We start from the raw sequence: 13,278 nt of genomic DNA, 5'->3' as shown, positions 1-13,278 counted from the left end.
TCCACATGCAGAAGTATGAAACTAGACCCCTACCTTATACCTTACACAAAAATCCACTCAAAATGGATCAAAGACCCAAATCGATAACCTGCTACCATCAAATTACTAGAGAACATTGGGGAAACTCTGCAAGACATTGACATAAGTAAAGACTTCTTAGATATAACCCCAGAAGCTCAGACAAGCAATGCCAAAATTGACAAACGGGATTACATCAAGCTGGGATGCACTGCAAAAGAAACACCCAGCAAAGAAGCAACTAACAGAATGGGAGAAAATATTTGAAAACTATGCAACTGATAAAGGATTAATATCCAGAATCTATAAAGAGCTCAAGAAATTCAACAACAACAAAATAAGCAATCCAGTTAAGAAACAGGCAAAGGACTTAACCAGGCAATTTTCAAGAGATGAAATTCAAATGGCCAACAGACACAAAAAAATTGCTCAGGATCACTAGCCATCAAGGAGATGCAAATCAAAACCACAATGAGGTTTCACCTCACCCCAGTTAGAATGGCTTTCATACAGAAATCAACAAAGCAACAAATGTTGGCAAGGATATGGAGAAAAAGGTACCCTATCCACTGTTGGTGGGGATGTAACCTGGTGCAGCCACTGTGGAAGACAGTATGGTGAAATCTCAGAAATCTGAATATAGACCTACCATATGACCCAGCCATCCTACTCCTGGGAAATTTCCCTAGGGAAATGAAATCAGCATATGGAAGAGTTACCTGTATCTCCATGTTTATTGCAGCTCAATTCACAATAACTAAGATATGAAATCAGCCCAGGGGCCAGAGCTGTGATGTAGAGGGTAAAGCCAGCGCCTGCAGTGCTGGCATACCATATGGGCGGGTTCCAGACCTGGCTGCTCCACTTCCGATCAAGCTCTCTGCTATGGCCTGGGAAAGCAGTGGAAGATGGCTCAAGTCCTTGGCCCGTGCAACTGGGTGGGAGACCTAGAAGAAGCTCCTGGCTCCTGGCTTCAGATCAGTGTAGCTCTGGCCATTGCAGCCAATTGGGGAATGAACCAGCGGATGGAAGACCTCTCTCTCAAGTCTCTCTCTCTCTTTCCCTCTCTTTCTCTCTCTGTGTAACTGTGACTTTCAAGTAAAATAAATAAATCTTAAAAAAAAAGAAACAGTATTTTTCACTTTATGTTTCTGTGTGGGAGCAAACTGTTGAAATCTTTACTTAATGTATGCTAAACTGATCTTCTGTATATAAAGAGAATCGAAAATGAATCATGATGTGAATGGAAGGGGAGAGGGAGTGGGAAAGAGGAGGGTTGCGGGTGGGAGGGACGTTATGGGGGGGAAGCCATTGTAATCCATAAGCTGTACTTTGGAAATTTATATTCATTAAATAAAAGTTAAAAAAAAAGAAATTAGCCCACATGCCTGTCAACTGAAGAATGGATAAACAAATTATGAGATATGTACACCATGGAATACTACACAAGGTTAAAAAAATGAAATCCTCGGCCAGCGCCACAGCTCACTAGGCTAATCCTCTGCCTGCGGCACTGGCATCCGGGGTTCTAGTCCCGGTTGGGGCGCCGGATTCTGTCCTGGTTGCTCCTCTTCCAGTCCAGCTCTCTGCTGTGGCCCAGAAAGGCAGTGGAGGATGGCCTGAGTGCTTGGGCCCTGCACCTGCATGGGAGACCAGGAGGAAGTGCCTGGCTCCTGGCTTCAGATTGGCGCGGCACGCTGGCCACAACGTGCCAGCCGTAGCGGCTATTTGGGGGTGAACCAACAGAAGGAAGACCTTTCTCTCTGTCTCTCTCTCACTGTGTAACTCTGCCTGTCAAAAAAGTCTCTGGGCAATCACTGTGCCTGTCATCGGGGCCCAGAGCTTCCTGATTGCCTTGGATGGGCCATTGCAGAGGGATCCTTGCTTACATTTGAAAACTGCACAGATCCTTTGTGTAGTTCATGCAGCAGTGCAGATGAGTGTTGCATCCACTGTGGGCTATTCACTGAAGAGAGGAGGTATGGTGTGATTGCACCAACAGAGGTGATCATATTCTCCCCACTGCTGACAACAGAGAAGATGTACCATGCCCAATTTGGGTGTTACCCTGGATACTTGCAATGAACACAGCTCCCTGGCCACACCCAGTGCGTGCCTCTGGGTATTCACTGAAAGAGAAGACACACTAGGAATCCACAGGGGTATAGTTCAAAGATAAAAGCCATTAGAGTAGAAAATCAAGTATTTCCAAAATGCCTAAAAATAAATATAGAAATTCAAGAAACAAGAAGACAACATAACTCCCTCAGAAGATAACAACAATGCTTCAATATCAGAATGTGAAGATGAAGAGATTGATGAAATGCCTGAAAAGGAATTCAAAGGATTAATCATTGGATTATTTAGAAACAATGAGAAGCAAATTCATGAGTTAAAAAAAATCCATCTAAGACATTGAGGAAGAATTTTCCCATGAGATTGAAATTTTAAAGAGAAATCAAACTCAAATATTAGAAATGAAGAATTGAATATGTATAATAAATAATACAGTGTAAAGCCTGAACGACAGCTTTTGTGAGGCAAAGAAAGATATCAGAGCTAGAAGAAAAATCTTTGGAAATATCTCAGTCAGACTGGAAAAAAAAAAACAAGATGACATTAGAAAAATTAGAAACAATGTTCAAGATTTATGGATACTATCACATGATCCAATATATGTGTCTCAGGAGTTCATGAAGGTATAGAAAGATGAATGGATTAGAAGACCTATTCACTGAAATAATTACAGAAAACTCACCTAATAAGGAGAAAGAAAGAGACCCCTAAGTGCACAAGGCACAAAAAACTCCTAATAGACATGACCAGAAAGATCTTAACCATGACATATTGTAGTCAAACATTCAATAGTAAAACATGAAGAAAATATTCTAAAATGTGCATGACAGAATTGCCAGATTACTTTCAGAGGATCTCCAATTCAGCTCACAGCTGACTTCTCATCAGAAACCCTAAAGACTAGGAGAGAATGGAGAGACATAGTTCAAGTCTTAAGAGAAAAAAAATTTTCACCCCAGAATACTGTACAATACAAAGCTCTACTTTTACCAACGAAGGTGAAATAAACATAACAAACAGAAATTGAAAGAATCTGTCATCACTGGTCAAGCCTTTACAAAATATGATTAAGAATGGGCTACACACAGAAACATATTCAACATTATGAAAGAAGGTAAAGGAGGAAAATCTCCCAGTAAAAGTACAGAGAAAATCCAAAGTAAAAAATAGGAATATTTTTGGAAAAAATGGCAGGGCAAAGTCGTTACTTATCAACAGTCACCTTGAATGTTATTGGCCTCAACTCTCCAGTTAAAAGATATAGACTGGCTGAACGAATTAAAAAAACAAAACCCATCTATTTGTTGCCTACAAGAAACACATCTCACCAACAAAGATGCACACAGACTGAAAGTAATAGAATGGAAAAAGATATTCCATGCTAACAGAAACTAAAAAAGATCTGGTTTAGCCATCCTAATATCATACACAATACACTTTAACACAAAAACTGTTAAAAAAAGACATAGAAAGGCACTATGTAAAGTTTAGTGAATCAATTCAACAGGCAGATTTCATTATTATAAACATATATGCACCTAATTACAGGGCACCTGGCTATTTAAAATAAATATTATGGGATCTAAAGGGAGACACAGACTCCAATAAAATAATAATGGGGGGCTTCAGTGCCCCACTTTTGGCAATGGACAATGAACCAGACAGAAAATCAAAAAGGAAACAACAGAGTTAATCAACACTATAGATCAAATGGACCTAAAAAATATCCACATAACTACTTCCTACAGTCACAGAATATACATTCTTTTCTCCAGTGCATGGAACCTTCTTCTCTAGGATTGACTGCATTCTAGGCCATAAAGCAAGTCTCAGAAAATTCAAAAAAATCAAAATCATACCATGCATCTTCTCGAACTACAATGGAATGAAGCTGGAATCAGCAACTCAGGAATCTCTAGAAAATATGCAAACACATGGAGACTGAACAACATGCTCCTGAATGAATAGTGGGTCATAGAAGAAATAAAAGGATATATCAAAAAATTTCTGGAAACAAATGAAGATGACAACGCAATATATAGTAGCAAAACTTACATGTAGGAGTGAAATTGACATTTTGAGATTCGATGATTGTTTATAGCCCTTGTCTCTACTGTTGAGGCAGTGTTTTTTTCTTAATGTTTATTGAACTCTTTACTTAGTGTAGGGTTAATATTATGAGTATAAAGTAAACTGAAAGTAGATCATTGTAAAAATTATGAGAGAGAATAACAGAGGAAGAAGGAGAAGGGGTGGAAGCATGGGCACAAGGGAAGGTAGAATAGGAAGGTAGGGTGGGAAGTATCACTGTGTTCCTAAATCTGTATATATGAAATAGATTAAGTTAAAATTTAAATAAATTATAAAGAAAAAAATGGCATGACATATGTAAAGTGCTCAAAGAAAAAAATACTTTCAATTCAGAATTCCTTTTAAGCTTCAAAAAAAAGGCAAAATAATACTCAGACAAATAAAAACAGAAAATAACACAGTTGAATATAAAAATTACTAATTTTGTAATATGAGGGGAAATGATATGATTGGAAATGTAGAAAAAAATAAAAATTCACTAGAACTGTAAATATGTGAGTAGATATAAGGTAATTCTCGGGGCTGGCGCTGTGGCATAAGCGGGTAAAGCCACCACCTGCAGTGCCAGCATCCCATATAGGTGTTGGTTTGAGAGCCAGCTGTTTCACTTCTGATCCAGCTCTCTGCTATGGCCTGGGAAAGCAGTAGAAGATGGCCAAAGTCCTTGGGAACCTGCACCCTTGTGGGAGACCGAGAAGAAACTCCTGGCTTTGGAATGGCACAGCTCTGGTCGTTGCGGCTAATTGGGGAATGAACCAGTGGATGGAAGATCTCTCTCTCTCTCTCTCTCTCTCTCTCTCTGCCTCTCTTTCTCTCTCTCTCTGTGTAACTCTGACTTTCAAATAAATAAATAAATATCTTTAAATAAATAAATAAATCTTTCCTAAAATCTTTACCTTTTAAGTAAAAGAAATTTTATTTAATTTTGCCTCTCATTTTTAATTTATTTTATTTATTTAATATCTTTATTTGGCAGGCAGAGAATCAGAGAGGGAGAAAGAGAGAGGGAGAAAAGAGAAAGAATTCCTGCATCTATTGGTTGACTTTTCAAATATCTGCAACATTAGAGGCTGGGCCATACTGAAACCAGGAACCCAACAATGATCTCCCACATGGATGGCAGGGTCCCACATACTTAAAATAATAATCTCCAAGGAAGCTGGAATTGGGAACAGAGCCAGGACTCAAATACAAGCACTTTCATATGGGATGCAGATTTCCCAAGTGTAACTGCATTTTTACTTGATTTTATAAATTTAAAGAAAAATATATGACTAAAGTAATATGACAAGGTGGAATATAAATGGTTTTGAACTATTTATTTATTTTAAAGATTTATTTAACTTTTTTAAATTCAAAGTTTTGGAGCGGGAGGGAGTGACAAAGAGATCTTCCATGACAGGTTCACTCCCCAAATGGCCAAGTGTCTTCCATGTGAGTGGCAAGGGCCCAAGCACTTGGGCCATCTTCTGAATCTTTCTAGGCACGTTATCAAGGAATTAGATAGGAAGTAAAACAGTCCGGCATTGAACATGTGCCCATATGTGATGCTGGCATGGTAGGTTGTGATTTAACCTGCTGCAACACATGCCAGCCCCTGAATTCTTTATTTAGTGGTGCAACAAGTCTTTGACCATAATGTAAATTGAAAATATGGTATCTTAAAAATTAAACAAATGAAAAAAGGAAAAAGAAGAAAGAAAAAAATGGAATTATATTGTAACAAGAGTCTTTTACTTGTGAAGTGTGATGCATGGATTGAAAGTGTGAAGTGTTGAGTGTGTAATGTGAAATTCTGTGAACTTCAGTTTTGTATGTTAGAGCTAGAGTGTAGACTAGCAGGTAATGCAAATGAGGAACATGGTAGGATAAGTTTCAGCAATGTAATACTAAATGGATATAACATTGATGAATCTTAGCCATGATTTAATGATATACATTTTTAATTATCGGATAATCACTAATGCAATAGTACAATACATATAGCTAAAAGTTGTTAGCAGAATAAAAATTGGAGGCTAAACATATTTGACTAAGCCAAACAAATATAAGAAAGGAAAAAATAGAGAAAAATAGAAAAAAAAATAGAAAATACATAAGATGGTAGATTTAAACTCTTCCCATCAAATTATTTCATTATATATAAACATAATAAACATTTTGATAACAAATCAAAGATTATCAGATTGGATAAAAAACCAAAACCAACAACATGTTTTCTAAAAGAAATAGAATTAGTTACAAAGACAAAGATAACTTAGACATAAAGGTAAAACAATGGATTTAGTAGAATAAATTAGCATAATAAAACTATTATAATTTTATTAATATCAAGCAAAGTAGACTTTAAGAAAAGGAATAACACCAGAGGTAAAAAAAAAAAATCAACATTTTGGGGCAGGTGCTATGGTGCAGTGGGTTAAAGGCCTGGCCAGCAGCGCAGCCACCCATATGGAAAACATTTCAAATCCTGGCTGCTGCACTTCTGATCCAGCTCCCCACAAATGTGCCTGGGAAAGCAGTAGAAGATGGCCCAAATGCTTGGGCCCCTGCACCCACGTGGGAGACCTGGAAGAAACTCCTGGCTCCTGGCTTTGGATCAGCTAGGCTCCGGCCATTGCAACCATTTGGGGAGTGAACCAGTGGATGGCAGACCTCCCTCGCTCTGTCTCTGTCTCTACCTCTCTCTGTAACTCTGTCTTTCAAATAAATAAAATAAACCTTAAAAAAATCAACATTTTATAATGATAAAAGACTATACATCAGGAAGCCTCAACAATAATGTTTATGTGCCTAACATTATGCTTTAAAATACATCAGGCAAGAATTAACACAATTAAATGGAAAAACAAATGCAGACCCATAGTTGGAAATTTAACTCCAGAAAGTGATAGAATGTTAAAAACATTAGCAACAATGTAGATTATTATAGATGCTTATGGAGTATTATATTTTACAATTGCAGAATACATAATTTTTTGTAGTACACTGGAAATAGATAAATCATATGTTCGGCTATAAAATGAGTCTCAGTAATTTTCAAAAGTTGAAACTTTACAGAGTTATGTTTTCTAACCAGAGTAGAATTAAATTAAAAGTCAATAACAGTAAGATGTTAGGAAAGCCTCAAGCATCGGAAACTAAAAACAATTCTCAATATATAACCAAATGATAAAAGAAGAAGGCAGACAAGAGAAAATTAAAACATATTTCTAAATGAATGTTAATTAAAATATAACATATCAAAATTTATAGGATACTTCCAAAGCAGTTCTTAGAGGTAATTTTCTAGCTTTCAATGCCTATGTTAGAAAAGAATAAAAGTTTAAATCAATTATGTTGTGTTCTACCTGAAGAACATAGAGAAGAAAATTAAGTAAGTGGAAATAAAGAAAACAAGTTAGCAACAGAAATTAATTGAATAAAACCCAATAAAGTTATCACAAGACAAAATTTGATTTTCTGAAAAGATTAATACATTTAAATGTCATTGACACAGGCCAGCGCCATGGCTCACTAGGCTAATCCTCCGCCTTGCGGCACCGGCACACCAGGTTCTAGTCCCGGTCGGGGCGCCGGAGTCTGTCCCGGTTGCCCCTCTTCCAGGCCAGCTCTCTGCTGTGGCCAGGGAGTGCAGTGGAGGATGGCCCAAGTGCTTGGGCCCTGCACCCCATGGGAGACCAGGATAAGTACCTGGCTCCTGCCATCGGATCAGCGTGGTGTGCCGGCCGCGGCGGCCATTGGAAGGTGAACCAATGGCAAAGGAAGACTTTTCTCTGTCTCTCTCTCTCACTATCCACTCTGCCTGTCAAAAAAAAAAAAAAAAAAAAAAAGTCATTGACACTACTGTTAGGCGGGTAAAATGGTAATATACTTTTGGGAAAATATTTGGTAGACACATAGATGCACACATACACATAGATTTTTTGAGAAAGAAAGAGACAGATAGACAAAGAGCGCCCATGTGCTGATTCTCTCCCTCAAATACTCATAACAGTCCGGACTAGGCAGTGACAGAAGCCAGGAGCTGGTAACGCAATTCAGGTCTTGCATGAAGGGAGGATGAACTGAATTTAAGCCAACAGCACTGCTGCTAGAGTCTGCTTTTCAGGAAACTAGAATCATGAGCTGGTACCAGAAACTGAACTCACATGGCCTGTGGGCATCTTCGTAGATATCTTAATTGGTATTGTCACCCCAGGTATAATATTTTCATTTAAAATATTCACATGCTTTTCAATTTTGTTATTCTACTCCTAATTATAAACTATTTAAAAGTCTTGCAAATATACACCCAGCAATTTATAAAAACCTGGTTGTAATAAGCAAAACTTAGTAATATTCCCCAAATCCTATATCAGGTGAATAGATAACATGAATTGTGCTATATCCAAGCACTAGGATATCATGGGAGATAAAAATGAGTTAATCATGACTATGAACAATGAACTTAATCAGTAAAAAATAATTAATCAGTGGCCCTTTTTTGATTGTCTGTGAAGTGCTAGGCACTGCCAAGGATCTCTACCCTAAATCAATTTACATTATTTGGGTGGATAAAGAAATATGCAATGTACATAAATAAATTATGTAAAAAAGTATACTGTGAATCAAAGGATAAGTGAATCATGCTAACATGGCTCTGGAATCCTGGACTTGGGGAGAAAATGTGATATAATACAAAGAAAACAGGGATATTGTTCTTAGCAATATAATATCAAATTAATATAATGTTGATGTATCTTAGAAATAATACTGAGTGACAGAAGTACATCCCAGATGATGTGCCTGAATTCTTCCTTACAGTAGTAAAAAAAAAAAAAAAAAAAAAAAAACCTTTTAGATTCTTCCATTGCTGTTGCCATGATGTGAGGAATGCAGAGATCTCCTTTTGAGATGGAAGAGACACAAAATCACACAGTTTGGATTGCTGAGTCATCTCCTGGACATCAGGAGGCAATCTTCCATTATTATTATGTGTACACTAAAAAGGGGGAATTAGTGTTTGTGAATCATTTGCAAGCTGCATCATGATTTCTGAAATATTTTAGAGTTGTTGACATATATTAAATGTTCAAGGTACTGCAAAAAATGTGAACATTTTAATTGGCTACAAGATATACTTTTCATACGTTCCAAATTTTATCTTCAAGTATTTTTCATTGTGTGATTACATATTTTTTTCACTTATATGAAATAATCATCTATATATGTTCTTGTACCATCTGAGGAATATTTTGAGATAATATTTTTTCCAGATTTCAGAGACAATTTGCATTTAATTATTCAGAAGAGGAATAAGCACTGAAATGTGCATTTAATACTGTAGTCCTGCTCTTTCCATGGGGTTTGTTCTATACATATGCTATGTAATTATAATTTCAACTATTGTGCAGGCCAACAAAAATGATTTTTTTTAAAAGACCTATTTGAAAGTCAGAGTTAAGGAGTTGGGGGAGAGAGAAAGAGACGGCTCTTACACCTGCTGGTTTATTCTCCAAATGGCTGCAATGGGCAGGGTTGGACCATGCTGAACCCAGGAGCCAGCAGCTTGGAACTTCATCCTGATTTCCCATGAGAGTGGCAGGGATTCAAGTACTTGGGCCATCACCTGCTGATTTCCTAAGCCATTAGAAGGGAGCTGGATCAGAAATGGAGCAGCTGGAACAAGAACCAGCGCTGATTTGGGATGCAGGCATCACAGATGATGGCTTTACCAGCTATGCCACAATGCCAGTCCTAACAAAAATGATTTTTGATGGTTTATTAATTTTCTGAGTTTTGAAAATGAAGTTTACCTTTAAGGAAAGCATATTCATTTTCTAGGTTTTATTAAATATAGTACTATATTTTAAATATAGTACTATAAGTTACTATGACTTAAAAGAACAGACTTTGGGGATCATAGAGCTTTTTTAAATGAATTCACATGAGAAATCATTGCTTTAAATTTAAACAATGCTCACCCTAACACTTTCCTGGTATGACTGTGCAGAAATAGCAATATTTGGTTTGACCTACTATATAATTGATTCCTGCTTCTTGGAGAGCTAGGCTGGATAATTAAACTTTGAGTAACTAGGCAAACGGCTGCTGGACAAGATTAAGTAATTTAACATTATATTTATAATTTTAATATATTCAATAGACTTCATATATTCTTAACATTTAATAATTTTGTTAAGTAATGTGAGCTTCATGATTACTAAAGAATTTCTATAAATATGTCAAATTGATTGCCTTCCATTTCAAGGTATATGCATATTCATCTAGGCCAAAAGCATTAGCACGTTAAAGAAACAAGCATATTCAAAACATATAACTGGGTGTTTTAATTTTCATGTAACCATTTACTTCTTGTTCAGAGTGCCTAAAAATATTTATTTGTTGTTTGGCTAGTTATGTTTGTTCTCCATAATGACTTCTAATAAACATTTGTGCCTATGGGGGAACTCCAAATTATAAATGTTTCAAGTTTTGTAGTAGAAGAAAGAAGTGAAAAAGCAATAATCTAGAAGTGAATAGTGTGACTTTTCCTACTTGAAATCTGGGGAGGATTAAGAGTTAACTGGTGGGGCCAGCTCTGTGGTGTATTAGGTTAATCCACCTCCTGCAGCACCTGCATCCCATGTGGGTACTGGTTCTAGTCCTGACTGCTCCTCTTCCAATCCAGCTCTCTGATATGGCCTGGGAAAGCAGTAGAGGTTGGCTCAAGTCCTTGGGCCCATGCACCTGTGTGGGAAACTGGAGGAAACTCCTGGCTCCTGGCTTCCCATCTGTGCAGCTCCGGCGGTTACAGCTGGTTACGGCCATCTGGGGAGTGAACCAGCGGATGGAAGACCTTTCCCTCTTCTCTCTGTCTCTCTTTTTTGCTGTCTGTAACTCTACCTCTCAAAAAAAAAAAATAAATAAAAATAAAAAAAGAGCTAACTTGTAAAAAACTTTTTTTGGTGTTTAAATCTTTTGAAAACATTTGCAAGAGTTATATTCATATAGGGCAAGTTAACTGGTGCTTATTTTATAGATCACTAACCTCTTGTTGAACAACCAGCTAGGAAAAGTCGTTTCATAAGGATATGTTCACAACAAGAAATTCAATGAAACGGACTCAATACTTGCTATCTTATTTTCTTACAGTGGATATATTTTAAAAATTCATTCCTATGCACATGTAGTTCATCATTTTTCTATTGTATATATAACCAGATACCAAGGTGTAGAGTTCCAGAAATTTGAATGAATCAAACATCTGGAGCTATACATATGGGGAACATACAGCTGTGTTTATTTCAATGATTAGACATTTAGAAGCATACAACACATTTATTTAAATGTATATTTTATATATGTGAGAACATTCAAACAAATGCATTTTTGTGCTTATTTGAATATGCAATTGAAAAAAGATCTAAGTAAATACATTCATCACTTTTATTTACATTTTATGGTACTTATTTATATAATATACTTATTAATATATAATCACAACTCTTTCCTTTTTTTGCTAAAACCAAATAATTTTAAAGGATTAAGGAAACTTAATGGTGGCCATGAGTCATGTAAATTAAGAGAGTTTTGTATGGAGTTATTCATAGTTAACAGGCTTTCAGAAGAATTTAAAAATTCAACAGAACAAGAAAATAAAAGCATTTGAAATTGGAATGTGTTCCTTTACTCTAACAATTTTATCACAATATGATGGATATTTTAATTGAGTCTCAAATCACTTGTCCAGAAGTATTTTAGTTTTTTTTCTACTTACTACTATTATATATGACAAGATAAAACTTCTGGTTTTTAGTTTAATATATATAGAAAAAGGGTTTCACTATTTTAAGCTACGTACATGCACACGCACCCACACCCACCCACCCACACATACACACGATAATTAAGATTATCAATATAATCTCATTTAACTCTACATTTATTTCTAGGGAAGGAACTGGTGGCCAGGAAATGATTTAGGAGGGCAAAAGATAAAAATACACTTTGGATTCAAATCCTGGCCATTGTATCGTGGGAGATTAGGGAACCTTTCTGGTTTGTGTATTTATACTTGTCTCAGGTTTTTTGTTTTTTTTTTTTTAATGCATGTTACGCTTTTCCTCAAGAGCTTTTAAAAAAAGACAAGATGGGTTGGCCTTGAGGAGCACTACCTACAGTTGAACAAGATAAAAAAAAATTAAACTTGCATTGGCATAGTTCTTTGAAGGAATTTTAAATTCAGTTTACCAGAAATACCATAAAAAAAATGTCTGCAGGCAAACTAATCTTGGTTTGGTTCAATGTTCAGACTGTGGATAATAACAACATCTCTCAGTGGATTCTGTAAGTATTACCTGAGTATAAGGTGTAAAGCATCCGATTGTCAAATGTTTCCTCTAACAAACAACATTTTAATATCTCATTCCCACTTCATGGATGTGAAAACGAAGTACCTGAGCATAAACTCCCAAACATTATTTGTTGGTCATGTTTTACAAATCACTTTTCCTAAATTGATTAAGCTCATGTTAAAAGCTGAAATTAGGCATCAGTGGTTAAGTGCCACCCACTGCAAGGCATCACCTATGGGTGTCAGTTCCATTCTCCTTCCACTTCCTATACAACCCCACGCTACTGGGCCTGGGAAAGCAGGGGCAGATGGCCGGAGCGTTTGGGTCCCTGCACCCAGTGGGAGATACTGAAGAAGCTTCTGGCTGCTGGCTTCAGCCTGGCCCAGCCCCCGCTGTCGCTGCCATTTGGGGAGTGAACCAACGGATGGAAGACTTCCCTCCGCTGCCTCTCCCTCTTTCCGTAACTCTGCCTTTCAAATGAATAATAAATTTTTTGAAAAGCTAATCCAATATAAAAGGCTGTTTTCGTTTTTTCTGTTTGAATCAGTAAGGAATACATTTCAAAGACAATGCATCCTTTCCTAAGTTGATCACTCTACATGGTTGTTAAAAGCTAAATATTATAAAAGTTGTTTTGGTTGTTTTCCTTTCTGCTTCAATCAGGAAGGGATACGTATTTTCAAAGACAATTCCTAATTTCATCTAGAAATGTGCCTCAAAGAGTAGATAGGAGAGTGTGGGTGTGTGTGTACGC

At 36.7% G+C, this 13,278-nt stretch overlaps 1 long non-coding RNA gene across 1 annotated transcript in view; it reads right to left on the bottom strand.

Moving 5' to 3' along the window:
- The window catches only part of LOC127490593 (uncharacterized), a 61,108-nt gene that overhangs the window by 47,565 nt on the left and 265 nt on the right, over nt 1-13,278 (bottom strand). Inside the window, exon 2 of the long non-coding RNA XR_007918649.2 lies at nt 3,954-4,009. This is a non-coding gene — a long non-coding RNA (uncharacterized lncRNA). The remainder of the gene's footprint in view (nt 1-3,953; nt 4,010-13,278) is intronic.

Source organism: Oryctolagus cuniculus, chromosome 6 (genome assembly GCF_964237555.1).
Source record: "Oryctolagus cuniculus chromosome 6, mOryCun1.1, whole genome shotgun sequence".
Classification (NCBI taxonomy): domain Eukaryota; kingdom Metazoa; phylum Chordata; class Mammalia; order Lagomorpha; family Leporidae; genus Oryctolagus; species Oryctolagus cuniculus.
This window is presented reverse-complemented; position numbering and strand designations above follow the sequence as displayed.